General features: G+C 47.6%; 1 pseudogene; it reads right to left on the bottom strand.

Annotated features, from left to right (window-relative positions):
* Positions 1 to 23,248: 23,248 nt before the first annotated feature.
* LOC146343869 (small nucleolar RNA SNORA17) lies at positions 23,249 to 23,344 on the bottom strand (annotated as a pseudogene).
* Between the last annotated feature and the right edge of the window lie 1,566 nt (positions 23,345 to 24,910).

A 24,910-nucleotide genomic window follows, 5' to 3' on the forward strand; every position in this document is an offset into this window, starting at 1 on the left:
GCAGCTTATACACCTACAAAATAATAACTAAAATTGGAAATGGCATTGATATCAAATTCATGTCAATAATTGAAACCTAGAATGTTTCAGATCTTTCAAAATCTGTCACTTACCCAAACTTACAAATAGTGTCATGTCATACCATCTGAAACACCAGCTCTCGTTAAACAGGGACTAAAACCCCAGGGTGGTGAGCCCTAAAGGTATCGAAAATAATGTTTAATTCATTAAAACCATTCCAAATCATTCATTTAGCCTCTCAATATTTGTTCAGTCGATCAGGTGCACATTTTGTAGATTTTAGGTCTTGGGTGACCCCGAGCTGAATGCTGTAGATGTAGTTACAATTTTGCCATCATGCTGCTGCAGTCGTGTGATTTTATTTTCAGTAGTTTATATCTCATGCGCTTTTACTACTCAAATTTAATTATACTCCAAAACTTAAAACTGAAGGCAACAGTTCTAGAATTAATGGTGAAGTCTGGATCATGTTATCATATATTTATAATATAGTTTAACTAGGAAATGAAGCTGCTTTCAACTTTTCAAGTGCATGCCAGAAGCTTTCTAATTTCCACTTAGGAAGAATTTGAAAGAAGAGAGAGAAAATTTATTTAATAGAGATCAATAGTGCAGATGTGGTGTGCCAGATTTAATAATCTTAGAGGATAACTATTTCATTAGCTATATTATGCTGCAAGTGAAGGTTCTAAGCCAATGAAATCTGTGACAGACGACTTCTCTATGGAGTGATACTTCTAATGAAAACTGCAATAAAAACAATCACTGGCACTATCGTCCCCAGCTTTTTTCTTTTCCAGGATCCCAGTTATAAAAGGTGCATAGACAAAAAAAAGGTGCAGAGACAAAAGCAAACACTAAGTTGCATAGCAACTTTGGGAAGGTGGGGGGGGCAGGAAGACTGAATACTTCTGGTCACTCTGTTAAAAGACATTGGATTATAAGGATCCAGATTTAGTCAAACTTAGAGCAGACCCACTGAAAGCCATGGAACTTAAATTAGTTATTACTTAGGTCCTATTGATTTCAGTGGGTATACTCTAAGTATGACTAAATATGGATGCAACCACATGGGGTTGGATGCAGGATCTCCCTTCTGTTGATGGAAAGTAGTCACAGAAGGTGCTGCTACCCAATTTGGGGGATCCCCCCTCCCCACACCATACTTCACCCCATTCAGCAGGCTCCTTCAACCCCCTGTGTAGCACTTTTAGGGAGCTGGAGGGGCTTCTGGGGCAGAAGGATGTCCGCTTACACTAGCCCATTCACGTGTACCTAAATCAGGGTCTATCCCGATATTTTCAGCCTGTCACTTGGCTGTAGAGCCTCTGACTTGGTAAACCAAGTCAGCTCCCTAGGGAGATAAGTCAACTGTGGGATTCAACTTTTTAGTATTTAGACAAAGGGTCTATAAAGATATGAACAACACATACAGCTGAATATTCTGATCCATTCAACTGTTGCATATATTTTTTCACTGTGATGTGTGTAGGGCTGTGCAGTCAGAATTTCTGTTGTGTGCTTAATGGGATCTCATTGTTAATGCAATAAATAAATAATAATGCCTCCCTGATGCTGACATGCCCAGGCAGCCCATGGACATCCCCTTCTGGTAGTGGTGTGTGCAGCATTAGTCTGAAAGGGCCCTCCATGTACAACTGTATATGCATAGGACCCTTTCAGACTAATGCTGTATGTGCAGATGCTGGAGGGATATGTCATCGCTGTGGATGGAGCTAGCGGCATGGTACTCCCCCTCTTTCACATGGTTATAAGGGAAAAAAAAGGGATCCCCAAATGTAAGGATTTATTTATTTATTAGCAAGGATTTATTTATTTATAAGGATTTATTTATTTATTAGTACGGATTTATTTATCTATTGTTAGTAAGGAGTTATTTATTTATTTATTAGTACAGATTTATTTATTTATTTATTTATTAGTAAGGATTTATTTATTAATTTGATTTATATCCCACTGGTCCACCGAAAAAATGATGCTCAGGGCAGTTTGTCAGGATTAGCTAAATCAAGTCATTGATGACTGGTTACCAGTACAAAAGGTCAGTCATCCTCTGGGGTGCCGTGTACCAGACTGGAGGACTTTTTTTCTGTACATGGATGAATAGTAAGCAGATTGAAGGCTATCTTCAATCTTGTGTCTGAATCTATTCCTGAGATACAAAGGGGATGTGTTTCTTAAGCCTGAGCAAAAGGCCCCATAGGACTGTGAGTGTGGCAGTGCTACCCCTGGATTTTATCCAATTCCAGCATCATGTGAGTGGACGTCCGCTCACACAGTGGGGCTTCTGCTCATGCAATGGGACTGCCCAATCCTCCCCTCCCTTCTGCAGTCCCCACGCCCCTCAAATCTGTTTCAGAGGGTCCCCTGACATTCCAGAGCAGATTTGGGGGTGCACCAGGGCTTCTGGGGAAAGGGAAAACTCATTCTGCTAGCGACTTCCCTTCCACTGCTGGAGTAGCACCATTGGGTCCAACCCACTGTTCTTTCACATAGTTTTTGCTGCCCTTTCCTAACACCAAAAACCAGCTGGCTAATGTTAGGGCCTGTCAACTAGTTCCTGTAGCTGTGCCTTTAACAGCAGTCTGATTGGTAGCAATCAGCACATGACCATTTTGCTCAATGTCACGATAAGTTTCACCCGCTGCATATCTGCATATCAAACCTCTCTTTCTAAAGTGTAGGAAAAGGCCAAGCTAGTTTTGTGTTTTGTTTTGTTTTTCCTGTCCAAGTTGGCAAGCATGAAAGTACTCTTTTAGCAAAGGCAAATGCCACTCTGAGCTTCCAGGAAATTGTGCGATATGACTTCAAACCACCAAAGCCTTAAAAATAGGCTCCCCATGCTTAAAAAAAACAGTGAAGTTCAAATGTAAATCTTTTAATGCCATTCTTATGATCCACCACAATATGCGAAAGATAACGTGGGTAGACAGTGTGCCAAACTCCATCGAAACGGACCACTTTCCAACACTAACAACACTGTTATTGTTCTGCTGCCCAGAGAGACTGGAAGCAGTGATGACCCCATGGCATTACCCTTGGTCAACCTGCCCCTTTCCTGCCCCAAAGCCGCACCCCACACTCTCCTTTGCAATAATAATTATGCCTCCAGGTTCAAAAGGCTAAGCTTTGTCCACAAAGAAAGGCTGTGACTACAAATACACAAAGCAGCCAGCTGAAGCTGAATGAAGATGTCAGTTATACAGATAAGGCAGGAAGGAATACTGGGCTGAAAACTTCAAAGGAACGTCTCTCTATAGATGTTTTGGTTGGTGGGAAACCAGATAGACAGTCCGTAGCCTTGAAGTCCTCAACTGAGGCTTCCGACATGTGTTTACCTTTCAAAAGGTTTGTTTTTTAGTTCTACGAATGTTCTTTTCATTCCATTTATTATTTCATTTATTATATGTCTGTACTACACAATACCCAAAGCTCTCTGGACAGTTTACAAAGATTATTTCGGGGAAATAATGGTCTTTGCTACTATTTTTTTTTAAACCATGTCTATAGACTACATTAAAACAAATATTAATGCTCCCTTATGTTTTCTTTACAGGCTTACTTCATCTGTCACAAAAATAAGCTTACAGACCACCTTCCTTGAAGGAAAGTAGGAAACAGCCATTTGTCCCCATGGGACTGGCTGGTGGGGGGAGGAGTTCCCCATAGGGATGGCGCAGATGCCCAACTGGGTCTGGGAGTCTGTCAGGCTCCCCTCCCCGCCCGTGCCCCCAGACCATGCTCGCCGAGCTTCTGGCCTCACTCGCCCCTGCTTGCTCCCTCCTGGACGTTCCTTGCACTCACCTGGACCCATCCACCAGTGCCCGCCATTTTGCCAAGTGTATTTTTAGTCATTAGGAGGTCATTAAAATGAGCATATGTAAATATGCACAAATTTGGGCTAGGAACACTTAGGCTCCCCATGCTTATATACACATATAAGACTTGATATACGCAATTTTGGAGGCATAAATGGCCCATTTACACCTCTAATATTGCATATATCAAGTTTTCCCAGCCCAAATTTGTTCATATTTAAATATGCACATTTTTAATTATCTCCTTTTTCCTGTAAAAATAAGCTTGGCAAAATGGTGGGTGTTTGCAGATGGGATCCAGGATGAGTGCAGGTGACTCGGAGAGCTTGTGGGGGCTTGAGCAGGGGTCCAGGGGGGCTTAAGCGGGGGCAGCACTTCAGCAGGCACCCACCATACTGGACGGGGTTGGGTTCATCCATCCCTAGTTCCACATTATAGGGGCCCATTATCTCACCTTCCTACAGAGGCCATAAACCTCAGATTTCTGGAATAAGGCTGTATTGCCCACAAACGGTGGCTGTGAGCAGTTGTTACTTGCAGCTGCTATTACTCCTACCTTTAGTCCATGGATGAGGAATAACCCCAGCTCCTAAAGCAATGGGCAACTCTGGCTCAATTGGATTGGAAGTCTCCTCCCAAGCTTCCACCTCCTTCCACTTCTTAAAAGGAAAAAGAAAGAAGGAAGGAATAATAATTAATCCATCTGTGGAAGATTGGATTTTATTTATGCATCCTTGGAACTCTGATTTTCAAGAGAATATCCATCTATACTCTTTGTTTTCCTTATGTATGCATGCATGCATGCATGTGCCCATCTGGCTGGTCACCCAGCCACTCTGGGTGATGTACAATAATAGAAACAGTTTAAAACAATAAAATTCTACATTAAAAACATCATATTTCTAAAAATACCCTAACCCACGCCTGAACAACCACGTTTTTAATGCAGGATGGAAACTCATTAAAGAGGGGAATGGCAGAATTCCCTAGAGAGGGAGTTCCACAGAGTGGTGGCCACCACAAAGAAGGCCCTCCCCCTCGTCCTCACCAGCCTAGCTGTCCTGGCTGATGGGACAGAGAGAAGGCCATCCAAGGCTGATCTTGTTAAGCGGCCTGTTTGGTGTTGCTGGAGGTGCTCCTTAAGATAGGCTGGGCCAGAACCATATAGGGTTTGAAAGGTCAAAACCAACACCTTGAATTTGGCCCGGGAAAAACAACTGGTAACCAGCGTTCTTTTAAATTGTATTTGTTGTTCAGTCATTCAGTCGTGTCCGACTCTTCGTGACCCCATGGACCATAGCACGCCAGGCCTTCCTGTCCTCCGCTCTCTCCCGGAGTGTGCTCAAGTTCATATTCATTGCATCGGTGATGCTATCTAGCCATCTCATCCTCTGTCGCCCCTTCTCCTCTTGCCTTCAGTCTTTCCCAGCATCAGGGTCTTTTCCAGAGAGTTTTCTCTTCGCATTAGGTGGCCAAAATATTTGAGCTTCAGCTTCAGTATCTGTCCTTCCAATGAGCACTCAGGGTTGATTTCCTTTAGGATTGACTGATTTGACCTCCTTGCAGTCCAGGGGACTCGTAAGAGTCTTCTCCAGCACCACAGTTCGAAAGCATCAATTCTTCGGCGCTCAGCCTTCCTTACAGTCCAGCTCTCACAGCCATACACTGCTACTGGGAAAAACATAGCTTTGATTAGATGGACCTTTGTCGGCAAGGTGATGTCTCTGCTTCTTACTATGCTGTCTAGGTTTGCCATAGCTTTCCTCCCAAGGAGCAAGCGTCTTTTAATTTCATGGCTACAGTCACCATCTGCGGTGATCTTGGAGCCCAAGAAAGTAAAATCTGTCACTGCTTCCATTTCTTCCCCTTCTATATGCCAGGAAGTGATGGGGCCAGATGCCATGATCTTCGTTTTTTTAATGTTGAGTTTCAAACCAGCTTTTGCACTCTCCACTTTCACCCTCAACAAGAGGCTGTTTAGATCCTCTTCGCTTTCTGCCATTAGGGTGGTATCGTCTGCATCGTCTAGCTTTGTTGTTACTAATGCTTCTTAAGGCCCACTTGACTTCACTCTCGAGGATGTCCGGCTCAAGTTCAGTGACCGCACTATCATGGCTATCAGGGACATTACGATCTTTCCTGTATAGTTCTTATGTGTATTCTTGCCACCTCTTCTTAACCTCATCTGCTTCTGTTAGGTCCCTGCCTTCTTTGTCCTTTATCATGCCCTTCTTTGCACAAAACGTTCCCTTGAGATCTCCAATTTTCTTGAAGAGATCTCTAGTCTTTCCCATTCTGTTGTTTTCCTCAATTTCTTTGCATTGTTCATTTAAGAAGGCCTTCTTGTCTCTCCTTGCTATTCTCTGGAACTCTGCATTCAGTTGGATGTATCTTCCCCTTTCTCCCTTGCTTTTCACTTCCCTTCTTTCCTCAGGTACTTGTAAAGCCTCCTCAGACTTGGCTTTCTTGCATTTCTTTTTCTTGGGGATGGATTTCGTTGCTGCCTCCTGAATTGTATACCTTTACTATATATTGTTAAGTAATCTTTTTAATATGTAACTTTATATTATATCTCTTTCTCACTTACCTTGTTTTTGGATTGTAAGGTTTGTAATTTCAATGTCGTGCATGTGTGTGTGTGTGTGTGTGTATGCGTATAGTTTTCCTTTTTCTTTGTATAAATAAATAACATTATTGAAGACTGTGCATATATTTAAATTATGACATTTTTCATTCAAAGAATATGAAAATTGATATGAGAATGGGCAGAGAATCATCATCATCCATCATCACCAAGTCCTAAGAACATGAGAAGAGCCCTGCTGGATCAGACCAAGGGTCCATCTAATCTAGCATTCAGTTCACATAGTAGCCAACCAGTTGTTGAGCAGGAAACCACAAGAAGGGCATGAGTGCAACAGCACCCTCCCACCCATGTTCCCCAGCAACTGGTGTACACAGGCATACTGCCTCTGACCCTGGAAGTAGCATATAACCATCAGGACTAGTAGCTATCAATAGCCTTCTCCTCCAGGAATTTATCTATCCCCCTTTTAAAGCCATCCAAATTGTTGGCCATCACTGCATCCTGTGGTAGCGAATTCCATAGTTTAACTATGTGCTGTGTGAAGAAGTACTTCCTTTTATCTGCCCTGAATCTCCCACCAATCAGTTTCATGGGATGACCGCGAGTTCTAGTATTATGAGAAAGGGAGAAAAAAGTCTCCCTATCCTAGGGATGCATGAAACACCTACCTGGCTCCGTGCTGGGCAATCCATGGTGGGGGGGAGGTGCTCCGTCCCTCCCCCCGGAATCCTCGACGGGGGGGAGGTGATCCGGTCCTCCCCCCCGGAATCCTGCCCTGCCGGCTACGCTCCGCATCCAAGCTCCAGAGCCGCTGGCTGGCTCCGGCCACCTGCAGCCGGACATCCGGCCGCTGGGCAGCCCTGCAGGGACGCAAATGGCAGCTGTCGTAGCTGCCGCCATTTGCGTCCCTGTATTGAGCCGTGATAGGCTATGGAAATATTTACATAGCCTATCACGGCAGGGGGGAAAACCCCAGCGTACGCAAATGGAGGTAGCCGCTGCCATTTGCGTATGCTGGGTCCCCCCCCCCCCGTCTTGATAGGCTACGTAAATACTTATGTAGCCTATCATGGCCTCCACAGGGACGAAAATGGTGTCCCTGCACTAGCCGTGATAGGCTACATAAGTATTTACATAGCCTATCACGGCTATGAAGAGGAGGAAGTGAATGGCGGCCACAGGACGGCCTCCATTCGCAAAGCAGCGCGGACAGGAGCAGGTAAGTGCTCCATTTCGTGCACATTTTGTGGGTTGGGGGTGGTGGGGACTTCGTCCTGTGCGCCTTTCGTGGGTTGGGGGGGCGAGGGCTTCATTCCGCAACGGATTTCGGGGGGCTGAATGCACTGGCATTCGGCCTCACTGAGATCCGTCGCAGAATTCTCTGACATCCCTACCCTATCCACATTCTCCACACCATGCATAATTTTGCTGTCTCCTCTTTCTCTCCTTTTTTCCAAGATAAACAATTCCAGCTGTTGTAACCTTCTCTGATAGGGAAGATGCTCCAGTCCCTTGATAATTTTAGTTGCCCTTTTCTGCACAAGTCATGGGTCTTGTTTTGAAGTAAATCTGAATCATTGCAGTAATTTTATTTTTATGCTACAAACCAATTAAGCTTTAGTTCTGCAGTGCAAAGTTTCTATATTTCTCAAATTCAAAATTGCCAAATCTGTATTTGAAAGTTGTTGAAAATTTGCAACTTCTAATGCTACTGTTTGATGATTGTTACATCAATGTTTCTCTACCAAAAAAAATAACAATCACCAATACAAACAGCTGCTCAGATTAAATTTTGATACATGATATTCAAACTGGAATTTGGAATCCTGAGGCTGCTTTTAGACTGGTGCTGAGCATTTTTAAGAGCTCAATCCTATGCATGTTTAGACAGAAAAAAAACCTCCTACAACTACCAGCCTTCTGAGCCAGCGTTCTCAGCGTTGCCATACGCTCATTTCTGGATAGGGATAGCCTAACCATTGTGGTTCATGCACTGGTAACCTCATGATTAGATTACTGTAATGCTCTAAGTGGGGCTGCCCTTGTGCCTAATAATTCAGAAACTGCAGCAATCGGATGTCGTGAGAGTTCATGGGGTGGGTGGAGTCTGACGGACTCCCCTTCACCTGCCCTGCCAGACCCCTGCTCTCCAAACCATGGGGCGCTTGCAGTCCCACTTCGTGAGTCCCCCATGGCTTGGTGAGCACCTGACAGCTGCCTGTCCTCTCTAGTGAGCTGCCATTGTGTGTAACAATGGCGCCTCAGGCACTTCCCGGTAGGTAATGTTGCATACTTGGCGGTCATAAATGCCCTACCCCCATGTCCGGCTTGCCTGGCCATGGGGGGGGGGCGTTGCGGCTGGGCGGGTTGAAGAGGCATCTCAGGCTGCCGTTGGGCAGCACTTCGTGCCATTCACAAGGGGAGGGGCCAGAGAGAAATTTTGTTCTTGATCCGCGCCCCTCCCCAAGCAATCTCTCACTCGCACAGCTCCCTCCTGCCCTCCCTTAAGCAGTGTGGGAGACAACCGGTTGCCTTTTCGCAGAGGCCAAGTAGGAATTTTTGGCTCACAGTCCAATGGCTGGGACTGTGTGTCTTTTCACCTACTTCACACTGTTGAGGTTGGGTGTGTCCTGTAGGTAATTCTGGTCTAATTCTTTCTCAGTTTAGGTCACATTTCATTTGGCAGCTAGGACAGGCAAAAAGAGAATGAACTTAGGGATGGTGAGCATTCAGAGGCACCTTATGGTGACAGGTGACAACTGAGGTCTCCCGAACGGGTTTTGCGGCTCAGCGGGGGGATAAGGGTTGCCTGTGAGACCGACTCACCTCACTCACCCAGGAGCTGTGCAGCCCTGGGAGGGGGTGACATGGGAAGGTCTACCTCCCCCATAAGGGGCAGTCTGGGGGAGGGGTGGCAATGCTGACATGCTGCCCCTCAGGCTGGGTATGTTTTTGCCCATAAAGGTGCCAGCTAGCTGCTGGCACAGACAGTGCCCATCCTAGCTTTTCCCCTTTGCAGATATTTCAATAAATGTGGCCCAATTTCAATCCACGCTTTGTTGTCTGTCTCTTCATTTCCACGTCTCCACTCGCAAAGGGGCCATCTATGAAATACTACAGGTGTATATGGAGCATTCACACCTATAATGTTGTATGGATCAGTGGTCCCCAACCTTTTTTGCACCAGGGACTGGTCTCGTGGAAGACAAGTTTTCCATGGATCGGGAGTGGTGGTGGTTTCACAGGTGGACTTCCGGCCACTGGGATGCAAATGGCGTCCACATAGCGGATGCCATTTACGTCCCTGTTCTTTGCAGTAATAGGCTACGTAAAGATTTATGTAGCCTATTACTTGGAGAACAGGGACGCAAATGGAAAACCGACTCACCATGGAGCAGAGCCAGCCAGGGCTGGCGAGGATTCTAGGGGGGAGGGACAGATCGCCTCCCCCCCCCCCGTGGACCCCTGCGGACCCAAGGTAAGGGGGTTTCACACACCCCTACGTGGCTCGGTTCCTAACAGGCCATGGACTGGTACCGGTCTGCAGCCCAGGGGTTGGGGACCCTGGCATAGATGGCCCCATTACGGTTGCCAAGTACACAACATTACCTACCTGGAAGCATCTGAGCTGCCATTATTGCACACAATGGTGGCTTGCTAGGGAGGTAGGGATGTACGAAAGTCACTTACCTTTTTGAGGAATTGATTCGCATTGCGGGGGGAGGCGCTCCGTCCCTCCCCCCGGAATCCTGCCCGGCTGGCTCCACTCTGCGGCAGCTCCGCAGATCAGCCGGCCAGGGCCATCCGCAGCCGGAGTGCCGGAGTTTTTGACGGCTGGGCAAAAAAAACAAAAAACAAAACAGTGTATGCAAATGGAGGTGGCTATGGCAGCCGCCATTTGCATTCCCTATTTTTCACCTTTTTATCTTACATAAATATTTATGTAGGCTATTACGGTGAAAAAAAGGCGAACATAAATAGCATAGTGGATGCTATTTGCATTCCTTTTTTTTCGCCATAATAGCTTACTTAAATATTTACATAGGCTAAAACGGCGAAAAATAGGGAATGCAAATGGCGGCTGCCGTAGCTGCTGCCATTTGCGTACACCTTTTTTTTTTTTGCTTGGCTTGCCGTGATAGGCTACATAAATATTTACGTAGCCTATCACAGCAAAGACCAGGATGCAAATGGCGGATGTGACATAAATATTTATGTAGCCTATCATGGTAAAAAAACAGGGGTGCAAATGACGTAGCAGCCTCCATTTGCGCCCCTGTCTTTTGCTGTGATAGGCAATGTAAATATTTACGTAGCCTATCACAGCCAAAAACATGAACGCAAATGGCCGCCGCCGTAGCCACCGCCATTTGCGTCCGCAGGCTCCACACGCCTGCGAATGCACCTGGCCGGCAGCTCCGCGGAGTTGCCGTGGAGCAGAGCCAGCCAGGTTAGGATTTCAGGGGGAGGTGCGGAGCGCCTCCCCCCCCACAGCGAATCACCCCTGTGAAAAGGTAAGTGACTTTCGTACATCCCTATTTCCTGGTTTATAAATATTATGCTGCTGCTCTATTTTAATGCCTATTTTATTGTCCCTCTTCTTACATTTGTTGAAAGTGGGAACGTTTTTTAGCATTATACATTATATATGCATTTTGAACTGTGATTTTTAAGTTTTGTATGTAAAACACTTAGAGATTATACTATATTAAGTGGCAACTCAGAACTACTGATAGATAGATAGATAGATAGATAGATGATAGATGATAGATAGATAGATAGATAGATAGATAGATGTCAAACCTTATCTTATCATATGCCAGTTTGCTACAGACTACCTATTAGGGATGGCAGAGAATTCCGCCATGGATTCCAGTGAGGCCGGATTCTAAAGAACGGCCTCCTGCCCCCCGCCCCCCCCCCACAGAATCCCCCGGGATGGAACTTACCTGGGGCAGATGCGGTGGATGCGGCGGCGGTGGTTGTGGTGGCGGCGGTGGCTCCGGCGGCAGCATCTGGTCTCCTGGCCGGCCGTGGCCGGGCTGCTGTGGCCGCCATTGCCATCCTTCGAGCTGTGATAGGCTACGTAAGAATTTATGTAGCCTATCATGGCTAACCCCCACCCAAAAAAACAGCGTACACAAATGGCGGCGGCTACGGCGGCCACCATTTGCATTCCCTATTTTTCGCCATTCTAGCCTACGTAAATATTTACGTAGGCAATTACGGCGAAAAAAAGGGAACCACAAATAGAATAGTGTGCCGTAGCCGCCGCCATTTGCATACACCGTGGGGTTTTGGGGGGGGGGTTGGACATGCCATGATAGGCTACGTAAATACTTACATAGCCTATCACGGCAGCCTGGAAGGACGCAAATGGCGGCCACTACGGTGGCCACCATTTCTGTCTGCAGCAGCCTATCCGTGGCCAGAAGTCCGGCTGCGGACGGCCCTGGCCGGCTGCTCCATGGAGCTGCCCTGAGCAGACCCGGCAGGGCAAGATTCCATGGGGGAGGACCGGATCGCCTCCCCCCCTGTCGAGGATTCTGGGGGTGAGGGATGGAGCGCCTCCCCCCCCAGTGGATGCCCCGACCGGAACGGTAAGTGGATTTCGTACACCCCTACAACCTATCTACTCTGAGATAAGAAAGTCATCCTAGGGCTATTTGGTTGTTTGTACAGCCACATCACTGTTTGCATTTGTAGGACATTTCTAAGAAATGCCCTAACCCCCGCACCAGCTTGTCTGGCAAAAGGGGGGGGGATGTTGAAGGCAGGTGGGGTGAGAAGAGGTGGCATGTGCCTATTAGGTACCCCCCCATGGCACCACCAGGCTGGGGAAGGGCCGGCGGAGCCCTCTTAAGCTATGTGCCCCCTCCCAAACCAGCTTTCTCGCTTTCGCGGCTCCCTCCTGCCCTCCCTTAAGCAGTGTGGGTTTATACTGGTTGACATTTTGGGAGCCATGTAGGAATTTTTGGCTCACCATTCAATTGTCCTTTTACTGTGGGTCTTTTTGCCTACTTCACACTGTTACTGGGGCTAGGGTGCGTCCAGTAGGAGAATACGGTCCAATCTCTCTTCAGGTCACGTGTCAGTTGGTGGCTAGGATGGGCAAAAACAGAAAGAGATTAGGGATGGTGTGCATGCAGAGGCACCTTATGGTGACAGGTGACGCCTGAGGCCCCCCGAACGGGTTGTGCGGCTTGGCATGGGGATAAGGGTTGCCTTGGAGACCAACCCTCTTCACTCACCCAGGTGTTGTGCAGCACTGGAAGGGGGTCTACTTCCCCAGAAGGGGCAGTCCGGAGGGGTAGCGAGATGGATGCCACCCCTCAGGCTGGCTAAGTTTTCTCCCAAGAAGTGCCAGCTAGTTGCTGCCACAGTCAAGTGCCTGTCCTCGGTTCCCCTTTGCAGATATTTTCGAAAAATGTGGCCCAATTTTCAAGCCAAGCCTTGTTGTTTGACTCTTCTTTGACCCAACTCCGCTCGCAATAAACCTATGGGGGTTATTCAGTGGGGATCACGATGTAAATGGACGACTGAAGAATACAGAAGTGCAATTCCTCCTACTTTGGTCAGCCAAGAATCTGCAACTACCTTCTAGGGCAGTGTTTTGCATGGCATAGCAACAATTTACATTCCACCATAAGCTTATTTTTCCATGATGTTGGAAGGGTGGGGAGAATTGTGAGGGGGAGGGAGTGTAACGCTAAACTTAAAGTGTATAACAGAGCTTGACTCAAGAAATAAGCTCCTGAAGTACATTACAAATACTTGTGGTTTGCAAAGTTGCAGGAGAGTGCTAGAGCTGCTATTTAAGAATCCATTCATATTACAGCTGGATAATTCCATGGCATATTGGACCTTTTCATCCTGAAAGAAACAGAGGGTGGGGGGAACCCTTCCACTTGGCTCAGATATAGGTTAGATTAGGAAATCTTTTCCATAGCTCAGTGTATTAAGTTTTGTGTGGTGAGTTCAAGTGTTAATGTAGATATGATTTACGGGAGGTCTTGTTTCATGCAACAGAAGACCAACAACAGAAGAATTGAAAAGCTGTACATGCATAGTATGTCTCATTTCCTTTGGGGAACGATACCCCACCATTTTCTTTTTTCAGCACTAGAGCCACAATACTAAAATAACTTTGTTATGATAAGGAGAATATATATTTCCTCACCAGCCTGAGTATATTTGGAAATCATTAAAAATTGGAGTCTTGGGCATAACTACTCAAGTACATTTGACTTGTGTAAAATGTAAGTCTGATATAGAGGTTATTGCCTTTTCTTAACCTGGAGTTCTGTATCAAAACACAGAAAGATTCTTAATTACACTGTGTTATTAACAGAGGGCTCAATCCTATCACGATAGGCGGCTGCCTCCAAACTCGGAGGTGACCGCCTATCCAATGCAGGGCAGGAGCAGAACGGAGGGGATCTTCCCCTCCATGCTTCAGGTGCCCTGCATTCACAGCTAAACAGCCGATTTTGGGAAGTCAGAGTGGGGGGGGGATGCTGGATGATGCATAGGAAGTGTCGGAAAGGCATTTCCACCCTCCCCACCCCAGCCCACCCCCAGGAACATCCCAATTTCACTGCTCCGCACTGCTCTTATGAGCGCGGAGCACGGGGCCGATCCGCGCTGCCTATGGGGCAGCTCAGGAGGGGTGGAGGTTGGTTCTCAGGGATGGTCATATCTTATGGCCATCTAGCTGCTGACCAGCAGCCATAGGATTGTGCCCTAAGTTCGTCTTTTATTATTATTATCTTTGAAAGGCAGCACTGCCTCCTATGTTAGAGGTTCGACGTAAAATGCAGTCATTTTGTGATAAATTGGTACACCGTTGCCAACAGCTGGGAATAAACAGAGAGTGGAATGAAGGCTTGTTACCTGGTTATTGGCTTGAAGACATCTCCTATGAAAAAGGACAGATGGACATTTCCTAAGCAAATTAGGAATGTACGAAATACTCACCTGGCTCTGCGCTGGGGCATCTGTGGTGGTGGGGAGGCGCTCCGTCCCTCCCCCCAGAACCCTCCCCGGCTGGTTCCGCCTCCGCTCCAGGCTGCTGCAGCAGCAAATGGCTGCCGTCGCAGTGGCTGCAAATGGTGGCCACCGGCCGGCTCCGGCTGCCCACAGCCCGACATCCGGCCTCTGGGCAGCCCTGCAGGGACGCAAATGGCGGCTGTCATAGCCGCCACCATTTGCGTCCCTGTATTGAGCCGTGATAGGCTACGTAAATATTTACGGAAGGGGGAAATACCCCAGCATACACAAATGGCGGTAGCCGCCGCCATTTGTGTACACTGGGTTCCCCCCCCCCTCGCCGTGATAGGCTACGTAAATACTTACGTAGCCTATCACGGCCTCCGCAGGGATGCAAATGGCATCCCTGCATTAGCCTATCATGGCTATGAAGAGGAAGAAGCGAATGGCAGTGAAGAGGAGGAAGCGAATGGCAAAGCAGCGTGGACGGGAGCAGGTAAGTGCTCCGTTTCACGCGCCTTTTGTGGGTTGGGGGTGGCAGGGACTTTGTCCCGCACGCCTTTTGTGGGTTGGGGGGGGTGTCAGGGTGGACACTGAGCCCATAGAATCCCAGAGTAGTTCTGATGCTGAGGAAGACCAGTCGCTCCTTTGGGAGAGGAGCGCGCTCCTTTTTTCCCAGGACCAACAGCTGATGGAGCTTCCTCCCACCCACATTCCTAGTTTAGAAAGCAGTCCAGGCAGTGACTCAGCACAGATAGCAGACTGGGGGGGATGCGCGGCGCAGATGCAGAGAGCGGCACCAAATGGTTCGCGCTCAAAGAACGGTTGCACCCAGAGGATCCAAGGGAAAAGGGGAGGGATTCTCCCTAGTCCTTATATTCAGGGGTCCGCCAGTAATTGCCCTTCAAACGGGGACCAACTGTTCTAACTTAGGGCATAGGGATGCTGCTGCTCAGATCTAGTTGCTACCTGTAGAGCTGTTAAGTTGTAAAAGAAGAATAAAGCTTTGAAAAGAATCCCTTTTTCTGTGTCTGGACTTGGCTACTGGATTAGACTGAGAGCCCTCCAAGGAGCCCTTGACAGGGGTCAGGGGGCTTCATTCTGCGATGGATTTCGGAGGGCCGAATGCACTGGCATTCGGCCTCACCGAGATCCATCGTGGAATTCTCTGACATCCCTAGACATGATAGGCTACGTAAATAATTACGTAGCCTATCACGGCTGCAAGAACGCAAATGGCGGATACAGCAGCCTGCCCACGGCCGGGCTGGCCGGGAGACCAGCCAGAGCCGCCGCCGCTGGAGCCGCTGCTGCCACATCCGCCCCAGGTATGTTCCGTCCCAGGGGGATCCCGCGGGGTGGCAGGGGGGAAGGAGGCTGTTCCGCCATGGATTCCAGGGGGCCAGATTCTAAAGAATCCGGATTCTAAAGAATCCGGATTCTAAAGAATCCAGCCTTACTGGAATCTGTGGCAGAATTCTCTGACATCCCTAAAGCAAATACAACAAAAAGTGTTGTGGCACCTTAAAGACTAGCACATTTATTGTGGCACAAGTTTTTTGGACTAGAGTCCATCAGATGCATGAAGTATTATCCTGAGTTAAAAATGGTTGTGGGGATTGTAAACAGTGAGGTCAACAAGAAATGAAATCCATAAAAAACAGACAGTGAAAATCACATTATTTTAGGGATGGCTGAGAATTTCTCCACAAATCTCCAGGAGGATGAATGCCAATGCATTTGGCCCTCCGAAATTGGTGGTGAAATTCTCCGCGCCCCCCCGGGATGGGACTTACCTCCTTCGAATGTCCCTCTCGGCGGCGGGTCCCGGCGGCGTTTCGGTGGCGTTTCGGCGGCGGCGGGGGCGCCGGCCGGCCTTTTGACCGGATGCCGCCACCGCCATTACAAAGTAAAGTAAAAAAAAAAACAACACGTGATAGGCTACGTAACGATTTACGCAGCCTATCACAGCTAGATTTTCAAAGTCAGCCGTGATAGGCTACGTAAATCTTTACGTAACCTATCACGGCTGACTTTGAAAAACAAAAGCGCGTACACAAATGGCGGCGCCCATGGGCGCCGCCATTTGCATTCCTTATTTGGGCAGGGGTAGTCTACGTAAAGATTTCTATCCGCCTCTTTCTATCAGCCTATCACGGCTGACTGAAAATCTAGCAGGGATAGGCTACGTAAATCGTTACGTAGCCTATCACGTGTTTTTTTTTTAATTTACTTTTTTATTTCGTGGCCGGGGAGACGGGGCGCTCCCCACCAGCCTGAATTTCAACGCGGAGGGGCGGGGCGTCTCCCCCCCAGCCTGAATTTTGGCCGGGAGGGGTGGGGCGTCTCCCCCCGACCTGAAGTTCAGGGGGAGAAACGGAGCGCCTCCCCCCCACCAAACACAGCTGCGGGACCAGGTAAGGGACTTTCATCCATCCTTACATTATTTACAGTGGCCCTTCACACAAAAAATATTGCTGATAACACAAATATCTTGTCATTGGGTAAGCCAATTATTACATGTAGTGTGATTTAAAAAACAAACACCTTTATCCCATTTCAAGCCATAGGAGCTGGATTTGAATCTCTTGATGAATTCTGCCTTTTGATCTAGTTTCCTTTGGACAATTATTTGCTCCCAAAGGCCATTTTGAGGAGTAACTGAACATTTACCAAGTGGCAACTTATCATAAATCAGCCAGCACAGGGAAACAGTTTGCCTGTAGTACCAAAAACAATGGCGAAGAGAATATTTTCACAGCTGCATTCCTGATAACTAAGGTGGGATGAATTGGGATGACAGTAGGGGTGTACGAACTTCCACTCTGGGGTCTGCTGGTGGGGGGAGGCGATCCATCCCTCCCCCTGGAATCCTCCCCAGCTGGTTCCGCTCCGTGGTGAGTCCACGGAGATGCCGGCTGGGGCCACCCACAGCCGGCCTTCCATCTGCTGCTGGGCTGCAGCCGCAAATGGCATCCAGCATAGGGGATGTCATTTGTGTCCCTCCCCTTGACCATGATTGGCTATGTGAATATTTATGTAGCCTATCACAGCAAAGAGCAGGGACACAAATGGCATAGCAGACGCCATTTGTGTCCCTGCTCTTTTTGTGATTGGCTACGTAAATATTTACATTGCCTATCACAGCCAAGGGCAGGCACGCAAATGGCGTCTGCTACGCCGGACGCCATTTTGTTCTGCAGACCGGCAGCGGATGCCTGCGGAATGAAGACGACGGACCCGGACCAGCTGCAGCCAGGTAGGGTCCATCCCGGGGGGATTTCAGGGGGTGGCGGGAGAGGTAGTCCATTCTAAAGAATCTGCCCTCATTGGAATCCATGGCGGATTTCTCTGCCATCCCTAGATGACAGACTGGCTATGATTACCCATGCTCTAGTAACCTCCAAGGCTACTGCAATGTGCTGTATGGGGGGCTGCCTTTGAAGTGTGCCTGGTAATTACAGTTACTTGAAAACACAGCCATTAGGCCAATAACTGGGACCAGTTTCTGGGAAGAAATCCATCTCAGCAGGATTTAGAGCTCTACTAGCTCCTGGTCCATTTCCAAGCACAATTCATAAAGATAATTTTTACTTTTAAAGCCCTCCATAGTTGGGAGCTGGATACTTGAGGGAACATCTTCTAAATCAACCTGCCAGTGCATTGCTTCAAGACTTTCCTGTGGGTATCCCACCATCTGAGGTGAAGTAAGTGGTGACTGGAGAGAGGGCCTTCTCAGTTGTAGCATCCTGCTTGTGGAATTCACTCCCCAGAGAAATTCTCCTGGCATCTACATTGTGATCTTTTAGGCATCAGGTGAAGACATGTTTTATTTTCCCAGGTTTTTAATTGCTGTTGTTTATTTCTGCTTAAACATCTGTTTTTAGTTTATGGTGTTTTTAATTGCTTTTTTTTGTTGTAAATTGTTCTGATATTTTAGAACCATTATTATTGAAAGGAGGCATGCAAATCTTTTGAATAAACAACTAAACATATGTTCAACATTTCAAATTCTCTTCATTCTAGGGACTTGGGTGGCTGTATGCTCAGAATGTTAAGTTGCCACTTGATAAATATGCATCACCAACTCCATAGATGACTTTGGTCTTTAATACCAGTCTCCCAGATCTAAGGCTCAATATATTCAATAGACTACAGTGGCTTTAAAATAGTGCTCTTAGCACGGATGCAGGAATAAAATCTAGACCTGCAACATGGTGCAGATAAGGGTGCCCTAGAGTGCACATGCATAATAACGTAAGAATATAAGAAGAGTCATGCTGGATCAGACCAAGGTCCATCTAGTCCAGCATTCTGTTCACACAGTGGCCAACCAGCTGCCTGAGGGACCACACATAGGACATGAGTGCAACAGCACCCTCCTGCTCATGCTCCCCAACAACTGGTATACAAAGGCATACTGCTTCTGACACTGGAGCTGGCATATTCCTAGCAGGACTAGTAGCCATTGATAGCCTTCTCCATGCATTTGTCTAATCCCCTTTTAAAACCATCCAGATTGGCAGTCATTACTACAACTTGTGGAAGTGAATTCCATAGTTTCATTATGCACTGTGTGAGGAAGTACTTCCTTTGATCTCTCCTGAAACTGCCACCAATCAGCTTCATGGGATGGCCCCACTGGGTTCTAGTATTATGAGAGAGGGAGAAAAATGACTCCCTATCCACTTTCTCCACACCATACATAATTTTGTAGACCTCTATCTAGGGATGGCAGAGAATTCCGCCACGGATCTCGGTGAGGCCAAATGCCAGTGCATTCACCCCCCCCAAATCTGTGGCGGAACGGCCTGCCACCCCCCCGCCACCCCGCAGATCCCCCCCGGGATGAGACTTACCTGGGGCGGATCTTCCGGGCAGTGGCGGCTCTGGCAGCTTCGGCGGCTGCTGCAGCAGCTGGTCTTCCGACCAGCTGCTGCCGCCGCCATTTGCAGCCTTGTCGTTTTTTTTTTTTTTTTACAAGATGTGATAGGCTACGTAAAGACTTACATAAATACTTATGTAGCCTATCACGTCTGGCTTAAAAAAAAACACAAACGCATACACAAATGGCGGCTTTCCCCCTTATTTTCACTGTCTTAGTCTACATAAATATTTATGTAGACTAAGACGGCCAAAAATAAGGAATGCAAATGGCGGCAGCCGTAGCCGCCGCCATTTGCGTACGTGGGGTTTTTTGTTTTTGTTTTAAGACAGACGTGATAGGCTACGTAAGTCTTTACGTAGCCTATCATGGCTGACTACAGGGACGCAAACAGTGGTGGCTACGGCTGCTGCCATTTGCATCCCTGCTAGCCAGCAGCCGGATGTTCGGCTGCTGGCGGAGCCGTCTGGCGGCTCAGCGGAATCCCTGCGGAGTGGAGCCGGCCAGCCAGGATTCCGGGGGGGAGGCGCAGGGCGCCTCCCCCCCAGGTGAGGATTCCGGGGGGAGGGACAGAGCGCCTCCACCCCAGCGGAACCCAGCAGAGCCAGGTAAGGGGAGTTTCATACATCTCTACCATTTCTCCCATTATTCGCCCTTTTTCTAAGCTAAACAGTCCCAGATGTTGTAACCTTCCCTCACAGGGAGTTGCTCTAGCTGCTTGATCATTTTAGTTGCCCTTTTCTCCACTTTCTCCAATTTGACAATATCCTTGTTTAGGTGTAGTAACCAGAACGGTGCTCAGTGTTCCAAGTATCTTTGCGCCATAGATGTGTATAAGGGGAGTATGATTTTGGCGGTTCATTCTCACTTCCTTTTCTAATTATTCCCAACATGGAGTTTGCCTATTTTACAGTGGCTGCACACTAGGGATGTACGAAAGTCACTTACCTCTCGCGGATCCTGGATGGGGGGAGAGGCACTCCGTTCCTCCCTCCCCCCGGAATCCTCCACAGCCAGCTGTGCTCTGTGGCAGCTCCGCGGAGCAGCTGGCCAGGCCCAGCCAGGCCAGAGCCGTCCGCAGCCGGATTTCCAGCCGCGGAGGGCTCTGGGAAAAAAACCAACAACCCGCGTATGCAAATGGCGGTGGCTACGGCCGCTGCTATTTGCGTTCCCCTTATTTTCGCCGTCTTAGTCTACGTAAATATTTACGTAGACTAAGACAGCCCAAAATAAGGAACGCAAACGGCAGCGGCCATAGCCGCTGCCATTTGCGTACGCTTTTTTTTTTTTTTTTACCCAGTCGTTTTAGGCTACGTAAGTTTTAACATAGCCTAAAACATCTGGGTAAAAAAAAAAAGCATGCACAAATGGCGGCGGCCGTAGACGCCGCCATTTGCGTATGCCTTTTTTTTTTTTTTTTTTACCCAGACGTTTTAGGCTACGTAAAAACTTACGTAGCCTATCACATCTCAGTAAAAAAAAAAAACAACACCTGCAAATGGCGGCGGCGGCAGCCGGTCGGAAGACCAGCCACCACGCGGACGTTCTGCCCCAGGTAAGTCTGCGACGTTCTGCCCCAGGTAAGGGGGATCCGTGGGGGGGCGGGGGGGCAGGCCATTCCGCCACAGATTTCAGGGAGGCGAATGCACTGGCATTCGGCCTCACTGAGATCCGTGGCAGAATTCTCTGCCATCCCTACTGCACACTGGGTTGACATCTTCATTGAGCTGTCCACCACAACCCCAAGATTCCTTTTTGGTCAGTTCCTTCTAGTCAGATCCCATCAGCGTACACATGAAGCTGGATTTCTTGCCCCGATGTGCATCACTTTACATTGGCTTACATTGAACTGCATTTGCCATTTGTATGCCCTTTCTCCTAGTTTAGGGAGGGCCTTTTGGAGCTCTTCACAATCCCTTTTTGTTTTAACAACCCTAAATAATTTGGTGTCATCACCTTTAGCACTCTAGTCTGAGGGCTGATAGCATGTTCCCAGTACGAAATAACTTTTGGAGGCTGGTTTTGTGACCTGCAGTGCTTCTGTGGAGGAGTCTGTCCCTTTTAGGTTTTCTAGTCTGTTTGACGCTATGCTTTCTTTGGTGTACAGAGCAACACCTCCCCCAATATGCCCTCCCCTGTCCTTCCTGTAGAGTTTATATCCAGAGATGACCATATCCCACCAGGTTCTCTCCATTCTGTCAGGTTTCTGTGATACCCACAGTATCTAGGTTCTCCTTTAAAACCTGGCACTTTGTTTTGGGTCAGAGGCTTCTAGCATTAGCATAGAAACCTCTATACATGGTGTTCTTCCCCAGGTGCCTGCCTCTGGCATGCACATCTTCTGCTACGGCACTGAAGCTTCTTTGACTGGCTATCATGTTTCACCATATGCTCATGGCCTATTTCCTTCCCATCTCCATTGGGCAATCATAAACGTTTTCATCTTCATCCCTCAGGGATGATTCAGCAACCAGATGCTTCACAGCTCTTGTTGGCTTTCCCCCAGCATTCAGTTTAAAAGCTGCTCTGTCACCTTTTTAATGTTAAACACCAGCAGTCAGGTTCCATTGGTTCAAGTGATGCCCATCCCTCTTGTACTGGGCTGGCTTGTCCCAAAATGTTCTCTGCTACCTAATAAATCTAAATTCTTACTCTCTACATCACCGTCTCATCCACACATTGAGACTCCTCAGCTTTGCCTGTCTAGCTGGTCCTGCACATGGAACATGTAGCATTTCAGGGAAAGCCACCTTGGTGGTCCTGGATTTTCAACCTCCTACCTAGCAACCTAAATTTGGCTTCTAGGACCTCATGACTACATTCCCCTGTTATGTTGGTACCAACATGGACCATGACTACTGACTGCACCCCAACACTATTTACAAAGCTATCTAGATGGCATGTGATATCTGGAGCTTTTACACCAGACAATTTACCATGCAGACTACAGTCCCATCACAAACCCAGCTGTTTATGTGTCTAATGAATGCATCTCCCACTCCCACAAGCCCCCCATCCTTAGGAGACACATCCTTGGTGTGAGAGGATATTTGTTCATCCTCTCAGGAATAGGTCTTTGTAATGGACCACTTCCCTCTTCCTCAGAATGACTCCCTCCTTCCTCGAGTCCCCCATTCTCCATGACAATAGAGGACCAGTCACCCAGGGATTGGGAGACCATGTCCCCGCAACCACTCTGTCTCTCTCAGATTCTCCAGGTCAGCAACCATGGTTCACTAGTTCCCTGAGAGCCAGTTGCTCATTACACCGAGCATACAGCCACAACTTTTGTCAAGCTGGCTGATAGTCAAACATGTGGCACTCAGTGCAACACACTGGACAACTCCCATGCTGCAGCTGGCTTTTTACCTTCATAACAGACTTTTTATTTGTTTACCTGAAAAACTAAGTTTTTTACTATGAGAAGGTGGGGAATTTATTTATAATTATTTATTTATAGTTATAGTTATGCATTTATAGTTACTCAGTAAGAGAAGGCAAGGAAGAGTCGACTGTCTTGGCTGCCTTGCCCTGTTGCTAAACTCACATGGGCACTTAACTTGCTTGTGTGGCTGACATGCTTCATCACTGGGACTCTTCACTAGGGATGTTGGAGAATTCTGCCACAGACTCCAGTGAGGCCGGATTCTTTAGAATCCATCCCGCCCTCGGAGTCCGTGGCGGAATGGGGCAATCCCCCCCGCCACCCCAAGGAATCCCCCAGGATGGAGCCTACCTGGCAGCAGTGGTGGCTCCAGCGGCGGAAGCTCCGGGTGGTCTTCCGGCCGCTGCTGGTCTGTGGCCGCAAATGGTGGCCGCTATGCTGGCCGCCATTTGCGTCCCTGCCAAGCCGTGATAGGCTTCGTAAGTATCTATGTAGCCTATCATGGCTAACGTAGGGACGCCATTTGCATCTCTGTCTTTTGCCGTGATAGGCTACGTAAATATATACATAGCCTATCACAGCTAACGCAGGGACGCAAATGGCAAAGCAGCCGCCATTTGCGTCCCTGCGGTAGCCATGATAGGCTACATATATATTTATGTAGCCTATCATGGCGAAAGGCAGGGGTGCAAATGGTGTAGCGGCTGCCATTTGCGTTCCTGCCTTTTGCTGTGATAGGCTATGTAAATATATATGTAGCCTATCACGGCTATGGCAGGGACCAGCCGCCATTTGTGGCCTCAGCCCAGCAGTGGATGGAGGTCCAGCTGCAGGCGGCCCTGGCCAGCAGCTCCGCAGAGTCGCTGCAGAGCAGGCCAGGGAAGATTCTGGGGGGGGGGATGGAGCGCCTCCCCCCAACCATGGATGGCCCCAGCGGAACAAGGTAAGTGTTTCATACACCCCTACTCTTCACACTTGGAGAGCTGGGCTCCCTTGCAAGCCTACCTCCTTATATACCTCTAGCTAGCTTGCCTCAACTGCTGCTTCTCCTCCCATGGGTGCTTAACTTGCATGTTGTCATCCAGTCATTAAAGGCTATAACATTACTTTAGTGGAAGGGGAAGATCTGGTCATGCACCCCTTGGTATGCATGACTTCTGGAACTCCAAGAAGCATGTGAAGCATGGGGATCTTGACCAGACTGAGAGGACACAAGTACTGACCTGGACTCATCAGCAGACTGCCATTCTGAAGTCAGACTGATGCCTGTCCCAGAGAAAAATATTACAGGTTTTATTAAATATTAAAGCCAACTTACTACCACTCTTGAAGAAAACATCCCATAAGCGCCACTGTGATCTGCTCAAAAGTAATATTGGCCTACTATATTTCACTCATTAGAGCATGTTCCCCCAATTACTTAAATCTCTCACTTAATATTCCCTTATAACATCGTATTATAAGCAATTTAAATATATATGTATGTTCCCTTAGCTCTGAAAGCTCTGCAAGATATTTAAAACCAACTATAAAGTGCTGTATAGGAGCTAGTTAGTTTCATATTTTAATATCACACTTGCATCTCATTTGTTGGAAGTCCTTTCCATTGAGCTGTACTTTATTTTTAGACACAATTTTCAAAGGCTTTCAGTGAGAATAACCCTATGAGAAAAGCCAGAGTTTTAGTATGAACTGCTAATGAGAAACTCTTTGGCCTTGCTAATTACTTGTCTGAGTATTTTGTTCTGCCCTGTCAATTTACAGCGGTTTTGTATGTTTCTCCCTAAAACCCTAACATTCCCTTTTAACTAGTACTGACGGATTTCTTCTTACACTTACTTACTGATGAATAAACCCTATTAGCTTCAATGGCATTTACTCATGACTGAATACATACTGGACCACAAAATCAGTCTGAGGCGCTGCTAGATGAGGGATGAACTACTCAAAAAAAGATGGCTCTCCTTTTGGCAAGTGACTGATAAATGATGCTCATAGTTAAACTCCTTTAAGCTCTAGAGCTGCGGATGTGATTGAGCTCCTTAGAGGGAACCTTGTTATTTCAGTTTTCAATTAAAGCCAGTTCCAGAACAAAGGCAACTCAGCAGTACCCATGATTGAAATATTTGGTCATTTTAATAACAGGTGGCTACTATTTAATTATCGAGGTGGGGAGCTGTGCTCATTTTCAGGATGAGTAACCA

Source organism: Heloderma suspectum, chromosome 5 (genome assembly GCF_057233095.1).
Source record: "Heloderma suspectum isolate Gila_16-S chromosome 5, 16-S_ref, whole genome shotgun sequence".
NCBI lineage: Eukaryota > Metazoa > Chordata > Lepidosauria > Squamata > Helodermatidae > Heloderma > Heloderma suspectum.